Raw genomic sequence first — 21,850 nt, forward strand, 5'->3', positions numbered from 1 at the left:
TGTGTGTGTGTGTGTGTGTGTGTGTGTGTGTGTGTGTGTGTGTGTGTTGACAAAGTGGAGTTGGACAGTTTGTTTTTATTTGAACTGTTGGGCGAGGTGTAGGCCTCACCTGTCCACCAATCAGAGCGTGGGCTGGTCTCAGGAGTGGTTCAGTCAGGCTCTAGGAAAAACTGGAACTAAATATGCATAATATGGGTATTTGGGTTTTTAATTCCCTAAAATGCTTCATTTTTATAGACAATAACCACAGCTCACGGTGTGCATGGCTGTATACCATCATGTCATCAGCTGTTAGCTCAGCTCCCTTCAAGTTCCAGCAGCTGAAGTTAAATTGTTTTTGTGAATTTGGAATTTGAAAATAGTGACGATCTGATAACGAAAACCAAGAATTGGTGAAATAAAAAAAAAGACCAGAATTGCCAACAGCCTTTTAGATTTTCTGCTCTGAACTTAATCAATTGACTGACATTTGGATAAAAGAAGTAGCTGACCAGAGATCAGTCTGTTAAGTTAGCACCAGGTAGCAAATCAAATAAATCAAATAAAATAAATAAATAAAACTCTAAAATATTTAAACTTCTCACGGTCTACCGTTAACGGTGTTCTCTGACGGCCTTACCTAAGTTTACCGTCCTGCTCTCGTCCACTAAAACGATGTCCGTCTTTTACCGTTGTATGTGAATGCGGCGTTAGCGGCTGGTTCCAAACCCTCTTGGCCTGCAGGGCCCTTAATACCTTCCTTCAGAGATAACGTGTTGCATTTATGTGCGTTTTTAACAGAAAATGATCTCTGATGATCAGCAGACATGAAGCGTGACGGCGGTCTGAGCTCAGCGTTCTCCGTGCTGTTAGTAAAGTCACAGTTATGACTTGTGTCCTAGATTCTTTAATGATTCTTATTCTTCCTCTTCTCTCTCCGGCCTCAGGTGTCTGCGTTTCTCATTAAAACCATAAAAAGTAAATCACAGACCACAGCAGAGCATTTTAAATGGCTTCATTAATACTGGGATTTGGAGTCACACTGTGTCTGAGCCCTGGCTTGTTTAGAGCTGAGACCTGACAGCTGTGGAGCCACAAGACATTTAAACAGCTTGCAGATTTGTCGTTTTGTGCACTGCAGACGCCCCCCCCCCCCCCAGACACACACACACACACTCATTGTTGGACAACAGTGCGTGCATACAGCTGAGTTGGTGCTCTGTCTGCAGCTTTTGTACGTTCAGGAGCTTCTTCAGGTCAACTAGACGAGCGGCCGATCACAGTCTGAGGAATCTGTGAGTAAAAAAAAACAAAAACCCACAGATGGGTGAATCACGGGACCTTCACCCAGGAGACCGGCGTTCATGTTCCGTCTGAAACCAAAGGTCAAGTTGACTTATTAAAATTGCGTTGTCTACGTAAGAATTCACGTTACAACCATATTTCTTTTAACCCGAAACGATCTTTTCTTTCCTTAACCTGACCAAAGTAGTTCTGTTGCTTCAACCTTCACGTTAAATTGTTTCCGTGGTAAATTGTAACTTTACACGCTCTCATTGTCTCATTGGGAGGCGTATAAACAGCACAACGTCGCTTTAACGCCTCACTGATTACTCAACACAGTTTGCATCACAGGCTTAAGATAAGTACGTAACATCTCTCTACGGACCTGACTTTGTGCTCGGGGGTCGTGTCACGTTGAAACATTTATATATATATGAACAAGCATAAACCGTTGACAAAGGTTGTGAGAATATTGCCTTTCTTTGTGTTTTTTTACCCGGACATATTTGGATCCTTGTTACAGTCTTGCTTTCTTGGCTTAAAACTTTAATTTGGTCACGAAACCTTCTTCTCCAGAGTTACACAGAGGGAGCTGGTATCTTACTTCTCACGTCATTTTAGTGTTTAGTGAAGAAAAAAACCAAACGGGCACACAGCGGCCTGTTGAGTGTTTCTTTACGCCGCTGCTGGAATAACACCTTCTCCAGGAGACAGACGCTCTGGACGTGAGCCAGAGCCGCCTGCGCTGCGTCTCAAACTGGTTCCCCCGCTCAGATCCTGCTGTATATGAAGCTGTATAATGGGCGGGGGGGGGGCGGGGGGGACTGTGACTGTGGGAAGTCAAACAAAGTCTCAGCTCCAGACAGGACGACCTCCTTCTGGCTGCGGTGGTGAACGTTTACCAGCAGCCTGGTGCTGAGACCAGAAGTGGGAGGTTGGGCTTCAGGTGGAGGACTCTTGTAGACCTAAAGCATCCACTCTGCTGAAGTGCCCTCGAGCAACTCACGACTCTCTTTCAGCAGCTGATCTACTGTTTCCCATATGAAGGTTCTACTCTTCTGATTAAATGAATAAGTAAACTGTTTTTACTCTGAATTCATGCGTATGGAGTTGTGTTCTTTATACTATCACATTTCCCCTAAAATTTGATTTAAAAAGAGGCAATATATAGAACTGTAACCCCGGTATCATGATATGCATTGCCAGACTTTCACCAATAAACAGCTCTAGTGTTGTGCACACGCAGACCTCTCAGATGTCTCCCTGAGAGATCTTTACTAGGGACGCCCCCGAAACTCTCTTCTGAACTGGAACGTTTAGAACTTTTTGTCGTCTTTTTTTCCTCACAAAATATTGAAAAAAACAAGAGTATCGATAAGTAGTACCGACAGAGTCCTGATGATACCGTCCCTGATCTTTACACAACACATGTAGACCTCACATGGCTGACTCTGTGTTCACATCGCCGTCATCTAAACCACAGGATTAGCTTTCTTAAGATAAGACATTTCTGACGGCTGCTGCAGGTTCTTGTCTCACTTTGTGGGTTAATCCTCGTGTATCTGCGTCTGCGTTATTGTGATAAAGAGGTCGTCTGTTCAGACGAAGGCGGATCTCACACATATGTTTTGACTGCAGACGCATCAGTTTGAGGATTAAGACGGCAGGGTCAGCCTTCAAATTGTCTCTTTTTAAATTTTATTTCAGACATTTTTTAAAATCTTAACCTTTTTAAGCTCGCTGACAAATGTAGTTGCTGGTGTTGTGTTCTTAACAAAGTGTGCAAAACATGCTCACTTTATGAAGGAACACCAACGGTAGCTAAAAAACCCCTTCCATGTGTGTTCACAGAGAACAGGGTCTTCAGGATATCTCTCTGTTAATGCAGGAAACATCAGATGAAATGTATTCATCTCATTACATGTGAAGCATGTTTTCGTGTTCTTATATTTTTCTTGTCCAAAGTATGCACGTCTATGATAACTTGTTTGTTTATCGTGACCGGACTGAGAACTGACTTTTCAGTGAAGTAGGACGCTTGTGTTCAGCAGTAAAACCTTTGACATGAACAATATTTGCATGTCCATACTTTCTGCATTGGTCAATGAGGGAGAAGGAGGAAGTCAGAAATATGTCAAAAAGTATTTTTAAAACATCTTCAAAGCATGTCTGGAGGAGAACTTTCTAGCTTTTTCTTGAGCTTTCAACCAGAGCTCATGGTCTTCAGAATGATCTGAGTAGTTCAGTTGTTATCACTTGGGTCACAGGGTTTGCGCCCCCCCCCCCGCATGTCACTGTGTACTACAGCAGAGAGTCCATGTAGATAGTGTGATGGTGGGTCGTTCCTCCTGTATGTGACGTGTCCACATATCGACCTCACTGTGCAGTAGCACGGGGAGCTTTACGTCGCTACATGAGAGCTTGTTTCTTGGGTCGGTGGCTGCAGGGGCCGTATTTCAGATTCCAGTGAGATGTGTTTGAGTCTGAGATGCACCGTGACACTGATCCCTCAGAGTCCTGCTGGGTCTCGGTTCCCCCGCGGCTGGAATGGTCAATTACAACAGGAATGAAGTGTCTGGCTTTGACCCGGTTTGCTTTATCTTCACTGACGAGGCTGCAGACAGCCGAGTGTTTGGATCCGGATTGTGTCAGACCTGCTGTAAAACGTGCTGCCGCTCAATCTGTGTGTGTCTGTTTACCTTCATATTAAAGCCATCCACTGTCTTTTGGGGTCAAGAGTCAGGTCGGTGCTTCTTTCTGGTTTAAAAGCAGTAAGTTTGATCTTTTATTCATATTTGATTTACCTTAATAATATTATATATTTGGATCCCCACAAAACGGTTGCAAAATGATAAAAAAAACAACTAATTAAAGTAAAAAATAATCTGCAATTTCAATAAATTTATTGTAATTTATGATTCACACAAACCTGAGTGTGGTACACACACACACACACACACACACACACACACACACACACACACACACACAGCCCACAAACCGCTGTAATGATTTATGGAAACACCTGCAGGAAGGAAGCTGTTTCCTTCTTCCATTCCTTAGAAGGGCCGGAACCAACTACCTTTACAGGGAATCAGAATCGGATTTATTGGCCAAGAACATGTGCACGTACAGGAACTTTAGCATCACTATCTATATATATAAATACATCTGTAGAAATGGCACCAATGACCAACAGTGATATTTGAATAAAATGCCGATATACAACCAAATGTTCTGTAAGTTGTAAACAAAACAAATAATGCAAGAAATGAATGCTGAATGGTTGTACATGGACTGTATTCAAAGTGTTTGGTCTAACATGTCGGTGAACCACTGAGACTGGAGGAGGAATTGTGATGTGAACTAAATCCTGACTGACTCAAGAGTTTTGGTCTCCGATCTCAAACATTTGAGTTAGAAAGGGAAGTTGTAGAAAAAAGACGTTATAATCCCACTACCTCTGCTGACGTGCTTCTGAGCAAGGCCTTTAACCCTAAATGCTCTGTTGCCGACAGTTTAGGACTAAAAAAGCCAACTTTATCTTGAAAAAAAAAGAGATTTTCACTGTTTAACGTCGTTCTAACATTGAAAGGACATTAAGTATATAAAGGACGTCGGTTAATGTCTCTGATACGTCCAGTTGTGTCTCTGATCAGATCTGTGAGAGCGGTAGGAGGAGGTGTTATCTGATCCTAGACTCTGTGTTGACAGCAGCTTCCTGGAAACCCCCGTCCACACAAACACAACATTAAAACAACACCAGTGGCGGCTGGGCACAGCCCCGAGAAAACCAAACATCCATTTCCAGTAATTAGCTGCTTCTCATGCGATCCTGTTACCTCGTGAGAGTGCAGGTCTCCTCCTCTCAGGACTCCTCAGAGCACTCAGTGGTACATCAGACGGTATTAACTCTGGCTATTAGGAGAAGACGTTGGGTCGTTTTCTGAATTAACGAGCTGATTGACTCTCCGGAGCAGCACGGAGCCAGAGAGGCAATCGGAGCGTCTCCATTCTGCAGACCTAACAGATTTATTCTCCATTAAGAGTTATTGCAGTTAAATGATCCAAGATGACTTTTGGGATTACATGTTTATGTGTTGAGTTGTAGGAGAGAAAGGAAGCAACAAAGTCAGGACTTCGATTGGGGAAAGTTCTGCTGCTGTACTGGAGTGTTTCTATTTTGGACTCACTAGTGACTAATGTGGGTAAATGCCACATCACATTATTTCCAAACCAAATGTTTTGCTATGGTGAGTAAGAAGTGTTGATCCTTTGCTTTATCAGAGAGCAGTTGAAGCAACCAATAGACTGTAAAGAGCTCACTGCTGCCTCATGTCCATTCACCGCTGAGCGAGAAAGGAAGAGACGTTCATCTGCTCGTCATGCTCGTCCTCTACAACACGACCGGCCTATGTAGTCTATGAACGCTTCATTCTGACAATTCAGTCTGATCACAGAAAAGAGATCAAGTTTAAAAAGAACGAGGAAGAGTCTCTCCCGAACATTGAACGTCTGAATAACCAAAGTAGGACGCTGCTTTGGCCTGCGAGTTGGAGCATCAGTTGATAAGTGACAGTTTTTGTTGATATGTAGGCTACATATAACTCTTTGAACTCTTGTAAATGATCCTACGTACCCACTGGAATGTAGTCATTGTTGACACAAGTAGTATGTAACTTTTCATTCAACTGTTTTCAAGGTCAAGAATGAACTTTGAACCTCAGTCAATTTGTCAACAGAGATGAGAAGTCTTGGCAGTGCTACGGATCAACAATTCAACATCTAAAACTTATATCAACTTATAAGTAACCTAGATGTCAAATCTAGTCCACCTGGACGTCTCCTTATCAATCGTCAAGTCGGTGTTTGTTTACTGCGATACTGAAGACTAAAGACAAACTTTCTTGATCCAAGCAAAATGAAAAGAAAGTCATCATCTGGCCTGTTGTCATCCATCTCTGGTCTGAGGACCGTTGACGGATAAATAAGCGGTTTGTTTTATGGTTGCTGGCTTAAACTCTGGATGCCTCTAGCTCGACTCAGTTCCAAGTGATTCCTAAACCACAAATGAATCTACCATTTAGCACAAGACCATCCTCCTAATAGATTTGCCAAGATTCACCTTCTCAAGCTAGAACCACAGCTTGTTTTCTTGCTTTAAGGAACTGTTCCTGAGCTAATTACTTCTATTTTCATAAAGACAATGTCTTGATAGTGTCTTCAGTTTCATTCGTGTCACAATGCCTTTAAGGCAGCCATTACTTCTGACCTCTTCCTTTTCAAACGTGTACCACTAATTGCACATATAGAGTTTTAAACACTTTGGGGTCTCCTTTGAATAAACCGACCCTTCCAGTTCAACACATGCACTGCAGGGTGATTATCTGATTCAACCCTTGCCTCGCAACGTAACCGAGTTCTTCAACGGCCAAGCCGCCATCATTATTAAATTGTCTTCGTGAGTGCACTCAGCGACTTGGGGCTTTTCCAAATAAAAAGCCATGAAGTCATTAGAGGAAGTTAAGAGCTCTGTGGGTTGAAGCGTGTCACGGGATCAGGCCTTTCTCACACTGAGCTGAGCCAATAGCCCGAGCCAGAATAAACAAGGTTATCTCTGCAGTTTAGTGGGTCGAACCGCTTCAAAGGGATTTCATACCTGAAGATCAAGGCTTGTTTCCTAAACTCCGATCTGTCTTGAAATAGAGGTCCTTCACAAATGAATGGCAGAACGTGGAAATGTCGGGATGAGAGGAGAATCTCATTTTGATTGACTGTAGGAAGGGGTGTGCTGGATTCTCTCAAAACAGCTCAACAAAAAGTGAAGGAAAGAGCGTTTCAAATATGTTTATCCGAACATTTACTCGGGGCCAAACGTTGGTGTCACATGACGTCATGACATGGGGTCAGACGTTTCTGTGGATTAGTGTTTCCAACATGGCGGAGAACAGCTAGTACGTGAACGTTTCTCTGACACAGTACGAGTGGATTTGATTGAAATGAACAGAAATGATTGAAGGAGTTTCTGACCTTTGTGATGTGTTGAACTTTTGATGTTTGTCTAAACTGCAAAAAGAAATACCTGTTTCACAGAATTCAAATTCTCAGCTTACATTGTTGTACGTTACTATGAAAATGAAAAAGTTTTTATGCTTTAACAGTCACCGACATCGGTGTCTATGGCTCCAGGAAGTTGCTGCTTCATAGTGAATGTTGAAGAGATTTAACTGTGACAGGAAGCGTTTTGTTTGTATTCACAGAAGCAGCAGAGAGGCTGAAACACGGCTGATGTCAATGAGATAAAATTGTGCTGCATCCTTTCTTTCTTTCTTGTAATTGAATAGCTATTGCTGAAACATGTTGACTATAAAGAGTATTAAAATGTGATTTAATCTATTTAAGTTTAAGTGAAATACTTTAAGACCCAACCCTCCTTGCATGCGTCACCACTTCCCTCACCTTTAAACGCTTTCAGGTCAGAGTGAACTGCTGCTTTAACTTGTGCCTCCCACTCTGTTTCTCAGGGGGAACTGCCCCTTTTTTTTGTACAACAAGGCGTCTGTTGTTTGTCCCAGAAGAAAAGGCAGAAAGGGGAAGACGGTATTTATATTCTGTCCGTTCCCTCCGCTCTGCAAAACCAACGCCAGCCGACCACAGCTGGGCAACACATGGCAGCTCTGGCCTCAGCTGCCAACCCGTAACACACACACACACAGCTTGAGAAAATAGGTCAGGTGGGCTAGCGAGGAGCGTTTGGTCATTTCCTCCCTTTATGGTCCTAAGTGGTCTTTAGTTTATGGAAACCTTAGTTCTTCATTGATTCTGAGTTTCTGCAAAACTTCACTTTCTTCCTCTGGATTGAGAAATTCCTCTCTTCATGTGATTTGGTTTGTTTGCTTCAGACGGCGGTGGAGACGACTCGCTCTTCACGGTCGGTTGTGGTGACTAATGAGTCACAGCCTGGACGTTTGCTTCATCACAAACTGGTCTCACTGCGAGTTTACTGTGAGTTCTGCTTCTCTGAGACTTTTTGATCACGTTTTAAAGGTTACAACAATTGTTTGAGCTGCCCACCCTTTATTAAAAAAATAAAGACTCCGCAGTCACACAGCCCAGCATTGATCGTCCTCTGGAACAGGAACATAACGTGGCTACTTTTAATCAGGAGCTGGATCTCCTGTGGTCTGGAGATCTGGAACGTATAGTCTGTGTGTTTGTGAGCAGGACTAGACGATGCATAACGACTGGTGATGTTCAGATATCAAAGTCCATAGAGAACACATCCACAGGTGTACTGATGTCACCTCAAAAAGCTCAAATAGAAAAAGCAAACCCCGTTCTCACCTTCAAAACTGAAACTGACCGGTACATTTTTAGGTCACGGAGCCCGCCCCCCTGAAAATGCTTGACAACAAATAGCAGACAAAACCCCGCTGCCTTTTTCTGTGGAGGTTGCAGTGATGAGAAAACAAGGAAGCTGCCCAGCAAGCATAAGTGAGATTACAGCCTGGGCCTGTGGGCTTCAGTCGCTTTGTTCCGTAAACCAAAAACAGCTTGACAAGCGCCTCCTCATTCAGAAAACAAAAGGAAGTATTTATGTTTTACTTTTAGTCATTCAGGATTAGTCGACTGGATTCAACAGCTGCGCTCTGTTGGCCTTTAAATAACCACATCACAGCTGGTTCTATCCGCCCTCGTCTTTACCTGGATCACTGGTGACCTTATGACCTCCTGTAACCTCGGACACATCGGTGTCCTGCGCTAACGGAGATGAGAGTGAAACAAAAATGGCCGCCGCCTGGATGAAACTATTCCAAAAAAGCGGGAAGGCGGTCGACAGTTCAGACAGGAAGAGCGAGTTAGAATTTCTTCCCTTCAAAGCTGTTTGTGTTGAAAGAACTTCCTCAAATCTCTTTTGAACACGGTTCATCTCTCTCACATGCACAGGATAAGCGTGTTGATGTTCTAGTTGGGGGGTTAAAAATGTCTCAGAGCTCATGTTGCTGTTGTTTTTACCCCTTCTGTTGTTTCATGTGGCCGACTTGAATACGGACCCGTTTCTCTCGGTCGTCTGTTGTCGGGCCAGAGACCGGCCAGGTGCTGGCACGAACCATGAAATGACGAGCCAATTCAAAGAAGACAAAGAGCTCTTTAGTTTAACACAAAGTGAACGTGTAAAAGGTCACAATGTGCAAAGTGTCTGCGCTGCTCTGGAACCTGTTTTTGCTCTCTGATATGCACGTTTTGGTGAATGCTTTCATTGCACTACTAACCCTCTTCAGAGCTCCTCTGGAGGCCGAAATCATCTTTTTGTACAACTGGACAACACAGAGAAAATCAAACATCACTCTAGTTTTGACCAAATACCTCGATGTCAATGTAAATTGCACCACTTTACTGTAAAGCTGCCGTTATAACCAGGAAAAGACACAATATTACGATGTCCAAAAGAAGACATCTAGTCCCAAATCACGATATCGATACAACATCGATATGTTTCCCAGCTTCATCTTTTTGGCCGAGTTGAATGCCAACAGGTGCAACCAAAACAATGACACTTCAAATGTGTGACTTATATCTCGGGCCGACGGTGTTGCCAACTCGGCAACTTTCTCGCTAGAGTTTACGACTTTTGGAGCTAACGCTGCGAGCTGCTTTCCTTGGAAAAAACTTTGCACGACTGGTCTGGATTTTTACGTTGGATCTTTTTTCTTTTTTTTTTTTTACATCTAGCGTACTATTGCTGGTTTCTCAACTTTACCAAACTTAACCTTATTATCATATATATTGCAATTTGACTTTCGTAACGGGACGGTCTTGTTGACCAGTCACGACGTATTTGCTTCCTTTTTAAAATGCGTCTGAAGTGGAACACGGCTTTAATGTCGATGGAAACAGCAGTGTTTTCATTCTCTGTTGGTAGAATCAAACACTAATGCTGCTTTCTGCAGCGAGCTGCACATGACGGCTGTGTTTTGCAGCTCGTGGGCCGTAGAGCATGTTGACAAGAAACAGCCAGGTCACAGCTACAAACACAAACACCTGTTTTCTCCATCAGCGTCTGCTCATAACTCGCCGCCTCTATCAAATATTCAGGGGGAGTCGTTGCATCTCCATGTGTTTGGTCCTTGTGACTTGATTCATTGCACATTGTTTGTTTGACTCTTTCCAGCCTGTAATGACACGGAGAGGTTTTGCTCCGTACTCGCATATCTATTCACGCGCTCGAAGCCGCCGTTATAACTCAAGTCTGCTCAAGGGAACATCAGAAGTGGTGGCAACGTGTTACTAAGAGGAGAACTTTCCACATATTTAGGTTCGTTCAGATGTAAAGATTTCCCGCTCAAACAATTCCATGTCCGACACTAAACATGGATTTCAAAGTACTCCACAGTTTGTTTTAAGCACTTGAATAGCTAATGAAACTGCTGAGTCATCGGTTCCCAGAACAACATAATGAGAGCTGCTGAATCGTTAACGCGGTGACAGCGAAACAAATGTTCGCTGTCACCAGGAATTCATAGCGCCGATGAACGAGTGTTTGTTGAATGTTTGCTCACCGATGAGTCCACAGTGTGGACGAAGGACGCTTTCATGGAGGCTCTGAAGCAGAAAACATCATGATGATGATGATGATGATGATGTGGAGTCTGAAGAGTGTCACTTTCTTCAGTGATTGATTTTCTTTCTTTTATTTCCGGTGAAACTTATCCATACAACGGTTTCCTTTATCTTTAATGAAAAGTCACTCCTCATTTTTCGTGTCGATTTCTGCTCGTTACATTCGGTCTTTTCAAAATAAACTTCCGTCGTCACAGGAAACGACTCATTTAGGGTTTAGGCAACAAAACTACTGAGGTAGGTTTAGAACAGAAAGATGTTTGGGTTAAAATGACTACGGAAGCCACACAGACCCGCGCGCAGGGGCGTGTCTGATGGTGTGACATCACTCTGAACTCACAATTGCGGCGAGCATCAATCACGCTTTAGACTCTTTAAACACTTAATTTAAGGTGTCATACTGCTCTTATTCATCTCAGAATGTAAACTCTAAATATTAAAACAGGTGGAATAGAACACCTCAAGTCTTTCCCTTTTAATATTCAATTATTTCATCTGTCATTTAATGATAATTCATATTTTTCTATTATTTTGATGTCATTAATAATAGCTTTTTCAAACATATAAATGCATGACTTTATTATATTTAAAACATTGTAAGACAAACGTCATATTATAAAACCTGAATAAATGAATATATCTGTAACTTTTGAATGTGTTATTCATCTCTTGACATTTAGGAGCCGGGTCTTGTGAAGTTGCCCTTTCTTCAGAAGATGAGGTTGCTGCTGATAATATTAATAATGTGAAATAGAAGTCCTCAGTGACAGCTGGTTGGAATGTGACTGAAGGGAACCGTTTATCATGACGTCGTACAAGTTGCAGCGTGTTTTAAACTGATGACACGGACAGATGTATTTATTGTGATTGATATTAGTCAACAGTGTTTACATCAACCCTCGACCTCGACCTCACGTCGAGGTCCGCCGGTGGAGGCTCAGTGAAACCTCACACACCCTGCTGAGTCAGCAGGATTTCACCAGCGAATCATCCAGAAAGACTTGAATCAGACACGTTCAGACACATAGAAGGCCACGAGCGACTTCATCTGATTAAGCAATTATATTTATTAGGGAAGAAAGAGGTGGGTGTTCAGTATATTACTGCATTAATAAAAGGATATTTTTAAAGGTGGGCGTGAGCTGCGTGTCGACACGTGGTGTGACTTTGTGTCAGTGGGAGAAAACTAGCTGCTGGATGAGAAAGTAAAGGTTCCAGCAGTGATAATGACACCGCTGGGCTGACAGAGCACCGGTATTAGAGCAGTTAAGCTTAAACACCATCGCCGTCACCACTTTACGCTTGAGGGATCGGCTGCGACACAAACGGTTGATGTGCTTCTCGTCAGCTGCTAATGAAGACTAAAGTCATCTAGACTCTGGTGGAATACAGAAAGCTGACTAATCTGCAGATGACACAAGACATTTCTACCGATTTGCAAATAGTTTAAACTCAATCTAACAAACTGAGGCATTATTTTGAATTTGCAGGTTTAACAATTCAAACCTCAGCCTGGTGTCTGACCTGCAGCGCTGCAGTTTCCTTTTCCTCCCACATCAGCTGATTGCACCTGATCGAGCTGTTTGATTCAACTGTCCCGACTTGTTAAAACCTAAACTGTGAACTGGAGGTTCGTGTTTGCTGCCGTACAGCCTCTCTCTTCTGCAGCACAGCTTTCTGTCTGACTTCCAGCTGAGTGTGCTCAGCCTTTAGTCTGTATTTTTTCCCCTGGCGGTTTGATTGTTGTCCAACTAAATCAGAAGTCTCTCCCGAGTCAGCTGCAAACTCACATGGTCCCGCCCTACAGCTGCTCTCCAGATCCACAGCTACATGCCTTTTAATTATCCACAAAGCAGCTGAGGAGGACACGAGAGCTTCATCTCCCCAGAACTTGACGCCTGTGAAGTTTTGAGAAGGCAGCGTGGGAAAGTGTCGTCCTTCCACTTGTTCAAGGCTGAGAGGAGTTTCATATGAAATACGTCTCTTTGTATTCTGGTTCATTTGGCTCTTTAACTGAGTCACCTGGTGGACTCCTCTTCATCACTTCTCGTTGTGCTGAAGCAGCTGCTTCCTGTGGAGCCGCCAGTCATCCTCTCTGCTCCCGCCCACTCTCTGACACCGGAGTGTGCTGAGACGTCACCTTTGACCCCTCCTGACAATTGCTTCGTTAATAATTCAAACCTAGCAGGTGTTGAGTGGGTTGTGAGTTGGTGTTTAATTAATGAGCTGGTGTTCTAATATTTCTTCACTTCCTCTCTACTTTATTTCCACTAGCTGTCTAATGACTTGACATGTGGCTGTCCACATAGAACAGGACGACAGGCTGATGCAGTTACTAATAGATGTTATCAAATCCTGCACTGTTTTGGCACAAAGGCAGTAGACATACACAGTATTTTGGCTCAAATGAAAGGTAATACTTCGTAGTCTTAGTTCACATTTTGCTCCTGTCTTCCAGTTTGCTGCTTGCTTTAGTTTACGTGCATGTTGTTGATAAGCACAACAGCAGCAACGTTCAAGCAACTGAAAACACAGGAAGCTTTGAAATTTGAAAATAATCTTAAAATATTGCAAAACACGTTTTTACACGAGGCTGGGTTGGAACAGTCGGTGCATCGTCGAAAGCATTCATTTGCAGTTTTCTTTTGCTGATTTTCTCAAACTGATGTTAAGATTTGCGATACATTTGGATGGAACCCTGGCTGTAGGTGACAGGTGGCTAAGTGGAGAGCAGGGCCGTCCTTCAATCAGAGGATCGGCGGTTCGATCCCCAACTCCGGCTCTGCTAGTCGCATGTCGATGTGTCCTTGAGCGAGACACTTAACCCCAAATTTGCTCCCGTAGCTGTGCCTACGGTGTGATATAATCTGAATTGTAAGTCGCTTTGGATAAATGACTGTAATGTATTGACTGTTAGTGTGATGCTGTAGAGCTGCAAAACCTCAGACATGGTCGATGTGGATTATTGTGTCTTTGATAGAAAAGATCCAAAGAAAGAGTCCAGAAGTTTCCAAAACAGGAAGATGTACAGTGTCTGACTTCATGTTTTCCATGCTAGCAACATATCCTGTGAAATATGTCCACATCTAGTGAATGGATGGGCAGATATTGTCAAGACGCTCGTGGCTCTCAGACACTATGAGATCCATCTTTCTGGTTTTGAATGGAATATCTCACGAAATATGAAATGTGGTGCAGACATTCATGGTCCCCTCAGGATGAACTGCACAACTTCAGTGATTGTGTCACTTCTCATCTAGTGCCATCATCACATCTCATTCTAAGTTGTCCGATACTTTGGTTTGTGATCAGATACTTTTAAAACGAACGACATTATCAGTTAATTAGCAACTGTTAGCATGCTAACCAGCTAAACTAATATGGTGAACATGGGGAACATTGTACCTGGTAAAGGTTGGCACGTTGGCATTGTGAGCATGTCAGCGTTAGCATTAGTTCAAAGTGTGCCTAACTACAGCCTCACAGAGCCACTAGCACGACTATCTTAGTCTTCTTAGTCGTCAAAGTTAAAGACTCAAATGCACCAATTGATTATTTTCTGCTTTGGTCAAACGAGAGAAAAGAAGTAATCCAGTTCAACTAAAACTGCTCCAAATGTAGTGAAATCATCTCAAACGTTGCCGTGTTCGTTGCCGTGTTCGTCCCGCTCTCCAGAGTGATTCATATCTGTAGCAGTTGGCAGTGAAGTGAGAAAACAAATAAATCAAAGGGTACATTGAGTCGCCCCATGGCACCACGGTGATACTGTATCTGTTAAAAACAATTAGGTCCCGGCTGAGAGACAACCGTCCACACAAGAAAAAGACATTTAAACCGCACACTCGCTGTTCTAAATGTTGACCATTTCTAAGTGGAGTGTGAGCTCTAAATATACTCCGACCGCGGAGCCTCTGAGCTGATGCTGAAGTCATCATCGGTAGAATGAAACATACGGAGGGAAGCTCGTTTAGAAGTTGATCCTGCGGTCGGTGGAAAGGCTCAAAGCTCTGCAGGAAGTTTCACAAAATAGATTTCATTTTTTTGTTAATTTCCCATTTTTTAGGCTTTTCGTGCCCTTTTTCTTTTCACATTAGTTTCTGACTTTCTAGAGAAACATTTGAGGCATTTAGCTCGTGAGCGATGCTTCATGAATGAACGCAGTCATTTCTGTCATTTCCACGTCGAGATAAACCGAAGCTACCGGAGCCTCTTGGCAGACGTCCTTCGTTGCGGTCAGCTCTCGATGTCTGTCCAGATCTTCACTTTGTCTCCTGCAGGTTTTTCTGCAAAACCGTCTGCATCCAGTTTGGGGGACGAATAGAGTCAGAACCTGACTGTGATCTCCAGTATGTGTGTGAAAGCTGCAGGTTGTAACAGATGAAGCTTTCATATGGATTCCATACGGTGGACCTGTCCTCACTGCTCTCACATCTGGCCCTCATTTCCGCTGACGCGTGTGGTTTCGGTTCGACCGTTTGGAGGGAATCGGGTGGCGAGCGCAGACACTCGAGCTATTAGCTAAATATTTTCTGTGTTTTTGAAAAGAGACATTCGGTTTCAGTGTGACTTATTATTTTAATTGCAGGTTTCCTGCCGTAGTGGGTCAGCTCTCATGCTGCGGTGAAAGTAGTCCAAACACACGTGTGTGAGCAGTCGCCCCCCTCGCTCCTCAACCAGATGCGCGTCTTCTTTGGACCGTGAACAGACAACCCCACCGTGCTCACATGTGGTGATTCAATCCACTCTGGCTGAGGATGAGCAGTTCAGGCACACTTCAAGTCCAGGAACAGACCATTTATAGCAACTGGTGATAAAGTTAGACTCAAAGAATCCGAGCAGCAACAAGGATTCTGCTGAGAGGACGAAGAAGAAAACTACAAATCAAAAGCGTAACACTCGAGGCCTTTTCACACCAAGTCACTACTTTTAATCTGAAACTGCTAATAAATACGACCCGACACCGACTCCAAAACATTTAGTCATTTTTGGAACAGGGCAGATTTTCAGTTGTTTTTTTAGATCTGTCAAATGAATACTTTCACACAGAATGCAAATACTGTGGTTCTTCTGTGCTTTCACAGCGCAAATAAAGGCGTCAACCAATCGTGTTGAGGTGCAAATACATTCATGAAACAACAACACGGAGGCTCAGCAGTCCCAACCAAGACGGCAAACTTTAGTTCTTCTTTCACAAAGGCAGCTCAGACCAGATCCACTCCTTCTGTTCTTACCTTTCACAATAAAAGCCCCAGATGTGTAATATTTGCAGGTGAGTATTTTAGTTTCACGTGGTTTATTTGTTACGTCCCCAGTGTGTAGAGTCCTAATAGTGACAAGGCTGGAAAATGATGATGTTAATGATGTTAAACATCTGAAAATAAGCTGAATATGAACAAGAATAACCACAATGTTATGTGACACCAATGTGCCATGAAGCTCAGGTTACTGGGGGTCATTAATCACACTTTGTTTGTATATAATATGGAATGTGTGTGCAATAGTTCTAATAATTAGCAGCTTCTTTGACATGCTGTCACACTGAGAGTGAAGCCAGTAGTCACATTGTTGCAGCCCATAAAATAAATGTTTCAACAACATTAAATAAAACTCCAGTCAGCAACTTCTCAAAGCGTCTGATTGGCTGTTGGGAACTAGTCCATGTGTGTTTTATGGCTGTAGCTCTACATGTCACGTGATAGCAATTAGTCACCGATCATCGACAATAGAGTGTGTGTGTGTGTGTGTGTGTGTGCAGACGGACTGTATGTTTGTATGTTGGTGTGACTGAGATGAACACAGTCCTCCTTCCTCCTCCATCATCATCATCATCAGTCGCTTCAGAAACGGCCTCTGCAACCAACCGACCACTGGCTTCCTTTCTCCCGCAATGCAATGAGTCTTAATCCGCACAAAGCCTTGTAAATGCTGATAAAGGCTTTTACAGTTTCAATATCCCGTCTTCAATCCTAACACTGTTAGAGCGTCGGCATCGATCCAGACCTGCAGCATGTTTTAATAAATCATTTTTCTGGATTATGAATAGAAAGAAACCCACGTCTGAATATCCAGAGGGAGCCTTCTGTCGGCCGGATGCGGCTGCAGAACTCCTGCCTCGCATATGGTTTCATTTAACCCCGTACAAGCTAACAGCCCTGTTTTGCATTCATTTCCCCATCAGAGAAGTAGGAATTCGTCTTTTTCTGTGCCCACTTAGCAGCGGAGGGGGAGTCGTCAGGCTGTGATTGGGCTCCGTTGTTCTGCTGCCACATGAAGGAGCCGCAGACAGGAGGGCTGATGGCTTCTGGTGTGCTGAATCGTTCTCTTTCCCCTCGATTTGAGGGGTGATTCTGCCCCCTTTGTGATTTTCAATGCTCATGTTGAGGAGCGTTTTCTTCAGGCTCACGTACTGTATTCATTTGGTTGTCTGGGACGATTTGTCTTCGTCTTCGTGGGAACTCAGATGAATGTTTTCTTCATATTTAAAAGCCAACACCAGTAGCGTTCAGCTAAATATGGTTTACATTACTGCTGACTATCCGGTAAATTGTGCAATATGTTTTGGGATTTTCTTCATCACAGTCTCCAAAACATGCAGAGACGTTCTGGTTTTGTGTTCTAAGAGGCTCAGCAGTCTTTCACACTTTTTATTTTTAAAGCATCTGTTTGTTTATTCTTTGTTTTCTGTATTTGTTCACCAGTTTAGTTTGATCAATGCCAACCTGCACTGGTGTGTCGTTGGAAGTGTTGTGCGTGAATGTAGCATGACGCAACTTTTAAAAATGTCCCTCGATCACTTCAGTGCCACACAACGACGCAGAAAACATAAAGTTGAAGCATTATTTCAGTCTAAGATCTCTGTTTACTTCTCTTTGGCGGCCCCTGAGGCGATCGGCGGTAATTACAGACGTGGTTTTGTATTTCACCTCCCAGAGAGCCAGTGTGACGTTTCTTTGGTCTGTTAGTCGTCGCTCTTTTCTTCGTTTGTTCGGCGGTAGTAACCGTCAACGCTAGACGACAACAGCAGGCAGCTTTACGTGCAAGTGAGGTGAATAGTCCCTAAATATGCTACGCTGGTGATTCTTCCTAATAACAGACATTCAATAAGCCATAAACTCAACCAGACGGACGTTTATTCAAATGAAAGCCTTCGAGATTAATACTTTAAGTCTATGCAAGTTAGCATGGTAGTTAGGTGAATGGTTTGTAGTGAATAATCTAACGTGCAAAGTCTTCTTTATGAAATGTATTATGAGGATAAGATCATAAATCAGTTTTATTATGTATTTATTATAAATCTGACTCTATAATACCAGATTAATATATATAGACATATATGATCTAATCTCCCTCTGGTACGCAATAGATGCCGAATTTGCACAAACGGCAGCAAAATGGGATTTGTTTTACAAAAAGCATCACCCAGTCTCAGTTCAGATTTAAGTTTGGCGAAATGACATGTCATGTAGCCGATTGATGGAAGAACATTAAAGCAAGTTACACTTTAAAGGAAACTGGGTTCCATATGTTCTCAATCAACATAATGAGAACAGACTAAACCATTAAACTACTGAATATGTTCTAGGCTGAACGGACAGTAACATCGGTCAGTTAGTTGGTTCAAAACATCAGGACTACACTTGATAGCCAAGACATTGTGTACAGACCACAAGAAACGTTGAATGTTGTCGTTTCTGAGCGAAAAATACATTTCATAAATATATTTCATTTCATTTGTCAGCCTTGTATCACACTTGCAGAAACACACAATGCCGCGTGGTTAACGTTGGTGAGGTTTAGTCCAAAAAACGACATGGTTAAGGTTAGAAAAACCATCATAGTTTGTGTTAAAATAATATGATATCAACTGGTGTAAATCAATAACAACGGCCCTTAGCAGAATGTCTTACATAACATTACATAGCAAGCGTAAAGTAAATATATACGTTTGGTTTCACACGGGACACAAACAGCGGTCTCCTGGGTGAAAGTCCCGTGTTTGTTCAATTAATAATGTGACAATATAACGTAACAACCCTGACAATGTAATTAACGTAAATAAATAACAACCGTCCTTAGCAGACTTTCTTACATAACTTTACATAAAAAGCAAAAATTCAATGTTCACTTTTGATTTCACACGGGACACAAACAGCGGTCTCCTGGGTGAAAGTCCCGTGTCTGTTTGACTCTGTCAATACAGTGTGAGTGAGAAATATGTGCATCTTTATTTGCAGGTAAATGGTTTCACACTGACGTGTGTGTGCTCATGTCAGTGTGTGTTTGTGTACCACAGTTTATTCATGCATGATTGTGTGTGTGTGTGTGTGTGTGTGTGTCATTGTGAGGCTTTCCCAGACTTTTCCAAAAGTCAATACGGCAACCTAATCAGTTCCCACAATCCCCTGCTCTCACTCCATGTGTCCAGTCATTCAAACCTGAATAACCTCTGCCGCTGAACTCGTGTTGATTGGTTCTCCACAAAGGCTCTGCGAGTTGATTGGTCCGTGCCGCATGCTTGCAAAGGCTCAAGGTCAGTTTGCACTCGTAGACCTCCTCCTGTCTGCGTTTCCCAGACAGCAGATTCCCACGAAACACTGCTGTGTGTGCATTGTCTCTATTGTGCTGTCACTCACTGTCATCACAGGGGAGCATGCTGAATACTTTCTTTTCCTTCAAATTATTTTTTAACTATTGGATGTAAGATTTGTCCTGCAGCAGCTGAAACATGTGAAAGGCAAAACAGGTGATTTTAAAGCCAAACATTTCCTTTAGAGGGTAAAACTTCTACTGTCATCATCATGTCAAAGAGGAAAGCCTTCAGACAAATATCAAAAATGCTTTTAAAAAAGAAAAACCTTAAAGAATCCCCACTATCAGAGTCCTTCATCTGCAGCTTTATTTTGAAATCTGTGTTTGTCTGTCAAATAAAAAAAGAAAAGTCAAATGGTAAACGTGAGGAATGACGGTTGATCACTCTAAGCTCAGTCATAAAAAGCTGCTCCCTCTAAAAGTTAATAATTGATCCGTCCAATCAGCCGTGCCGTGCTTATCGCCCAACGGCAAAGCCAAACAAAGGCCCGATACTGCCGTCTGCGACACGCTGCTGCCATTACGCTCCACTATTAGTGGGACTCCAACGATGGAAATGCATCTGTCCCTGCAGGACAGAGAGCGTGATAAAGGCGTCTGCTGCTCTGGTCATAGTAGAGGCTCAATGAGCGGCCTTTTTATTGGCATTTAGAGCTGACTGTGGTATTAAGTATATTACTGTACGTAGTACAGTGTCAGTGTCAGTGGCTGGACGGTGAATGACTGACAACAAGGTTTTTTCCAGCAATGAAGACTGAATGATTCCTCTTTGATAGCTGAATGTTCTTTGAAGAGGTTTCAAGGACTCGTGGGTCAAAGAGAAACACCGAGCACACCTGCACTCAAACAGTGGAGATCAAAAAACGGGTGCATAAGCCACCCCCCCCACCCCCAGACATGAGATAAACGGTGCGTGACGCGCCGCCTCTGATCCGTTGTTCACCTTTGAAACTGGTGATTTTAAAAGTGCTGCTTTCAGGAGCAGCATGTTTTTTTACTGCCGTTAACACAAGCGTCTCGTCTCGTCAGCCTGATGTCTGAGGCAGCCGGCGTGCTGAGCATGTGGGACGTGTGCAAACAAGAAGCAGATAATCTGTTCCACTCGGTCGACGGAGGGGAACCTGTTGTTCTGCAGGTGTGGGGGGGGGCTTTAACCCACAGAAGACGTGATTGGTGGAGACTTTACACAATCTGATAGCATCTATTGTTACATTACATGGTAGAGTGACAGCTGGCTGGATAGTGCTGATGCTGAACCTTGTTTTTCATTTAACAAAAGCAGTTCTCAAATGTTAAATGTTGTCTAACAATGTACAATATTCAGTTCCAAAACCAGTTTTGAACCGGGAACTAGTTGATCGAAGAAGAAGTGAATCGGACAACAAATCTGACCAGACTTTTGAAACCAACTGATTTGGTGTTTCAGGCTCTAAAGAAGAAGAAGAGATCTGTAGAGCAAACAACTCAAGTAGCAGCTTAGGATGTCTTGCAATTGTTGCTCGTAGCGCAACTCAAAGTCACCTCAAGTCTATTCTGGGATGTGTGAAGAGCTTCTCTGGAGCAGAACAGTGACTGAACAGCAGCGCTGTAGACACTGACGGAGGACTGCTTGTTGCTGATGTGCTGCTTTGGCTGCACGGCTGGCGTAGACGGGGGCAGAGTTCAGCAGAGGCGACATGGTGTTCACACACTCGTTGGAAAACAACTGGACTTCTGCCCGCCTCGTTTATCGCCTTGAAGTATTCCGCGTGGTTTCTCTGTAAACTTCTGCTCGCTGTCCTCACGTCTGAGGAATAAACACAGACTGCAGCAAACAGTGGCAGCTGTTTGCAAGAGCAGCAATGCATCATCTCTCCGAGAACATGCCGGCAGTTGTGTTGAGTCACAGTTTTCAGTGAGAGGCGGGGGCCGCCAGGCTCTCCCGCTAAAGGCTCTGATACAGAGGATGGCTGTGGTCGAACACAGGACTCTGTTTGTTACGGGAGAGGAAGAGGAATCTCTCAGACGAGACAGCTGCTCATTTCCAACCCCGACGGCGTACGAACGCTCTCCCACCACCGCAGATCCCCCCCTCTCCTCCCCTCCAGGGTCCCGCAGAGACAGCATTAGCCACACATGTCGAGGTTACGGAGGGAAAACACAAGCAGGAGAAGGGTCACTGCCTCGGTTTTACCCCCAGAGCTTTCAGGCGGGAGGTCGGTGTCGGTGTTTGGGTTTCTGGCCGGCAGGAGGTGTCAGGATTGAGATAAAGGCCAGAGAGAGGCGTCTCCTTGGACACTTGACCACACATGTGGCTGACTTGATGAACAAAGACGTTATACAGCGCTGGATGGGCTCCAACTCTTGCTAGTGGCGTTACGGGCCATCGTACGGATCC

At 43.5% G+C, this 21,850-nt stretch overlaps 1 protein-coding gene across 1 annotated transcript in view; it reads left to right on the forward strand.

Moving 5' to 3' along the window:
* The window catches only part of LOC116399787 (unconventional myosin-X-like), a 44,990-nt gene that overhangs the window by 3,821 nt on the left and 19,319 nt on the right, over positions 1–21,850 (forward strand). The window lies entirely within an intron of this gene.

Source organism: Anarrhichthys ocellatus, unplaced genomic scaffold (genome assembly GCF_004355925.1).
Source record: "Anarrhichthys ocellatus isolate YVR2014 unplaced genomic scaffold, GSC_Weel_1.0 scaffold128, whole genome shotgun sequence".
Classification (NCBI taxonomy): domain Eukaryota; kingdom Metazoa; phylum Chordata; class Actinopteri; order Perciformes; family Anarhichadidae; genus Anarrhichthys; species Anarrhichthys ocellatus.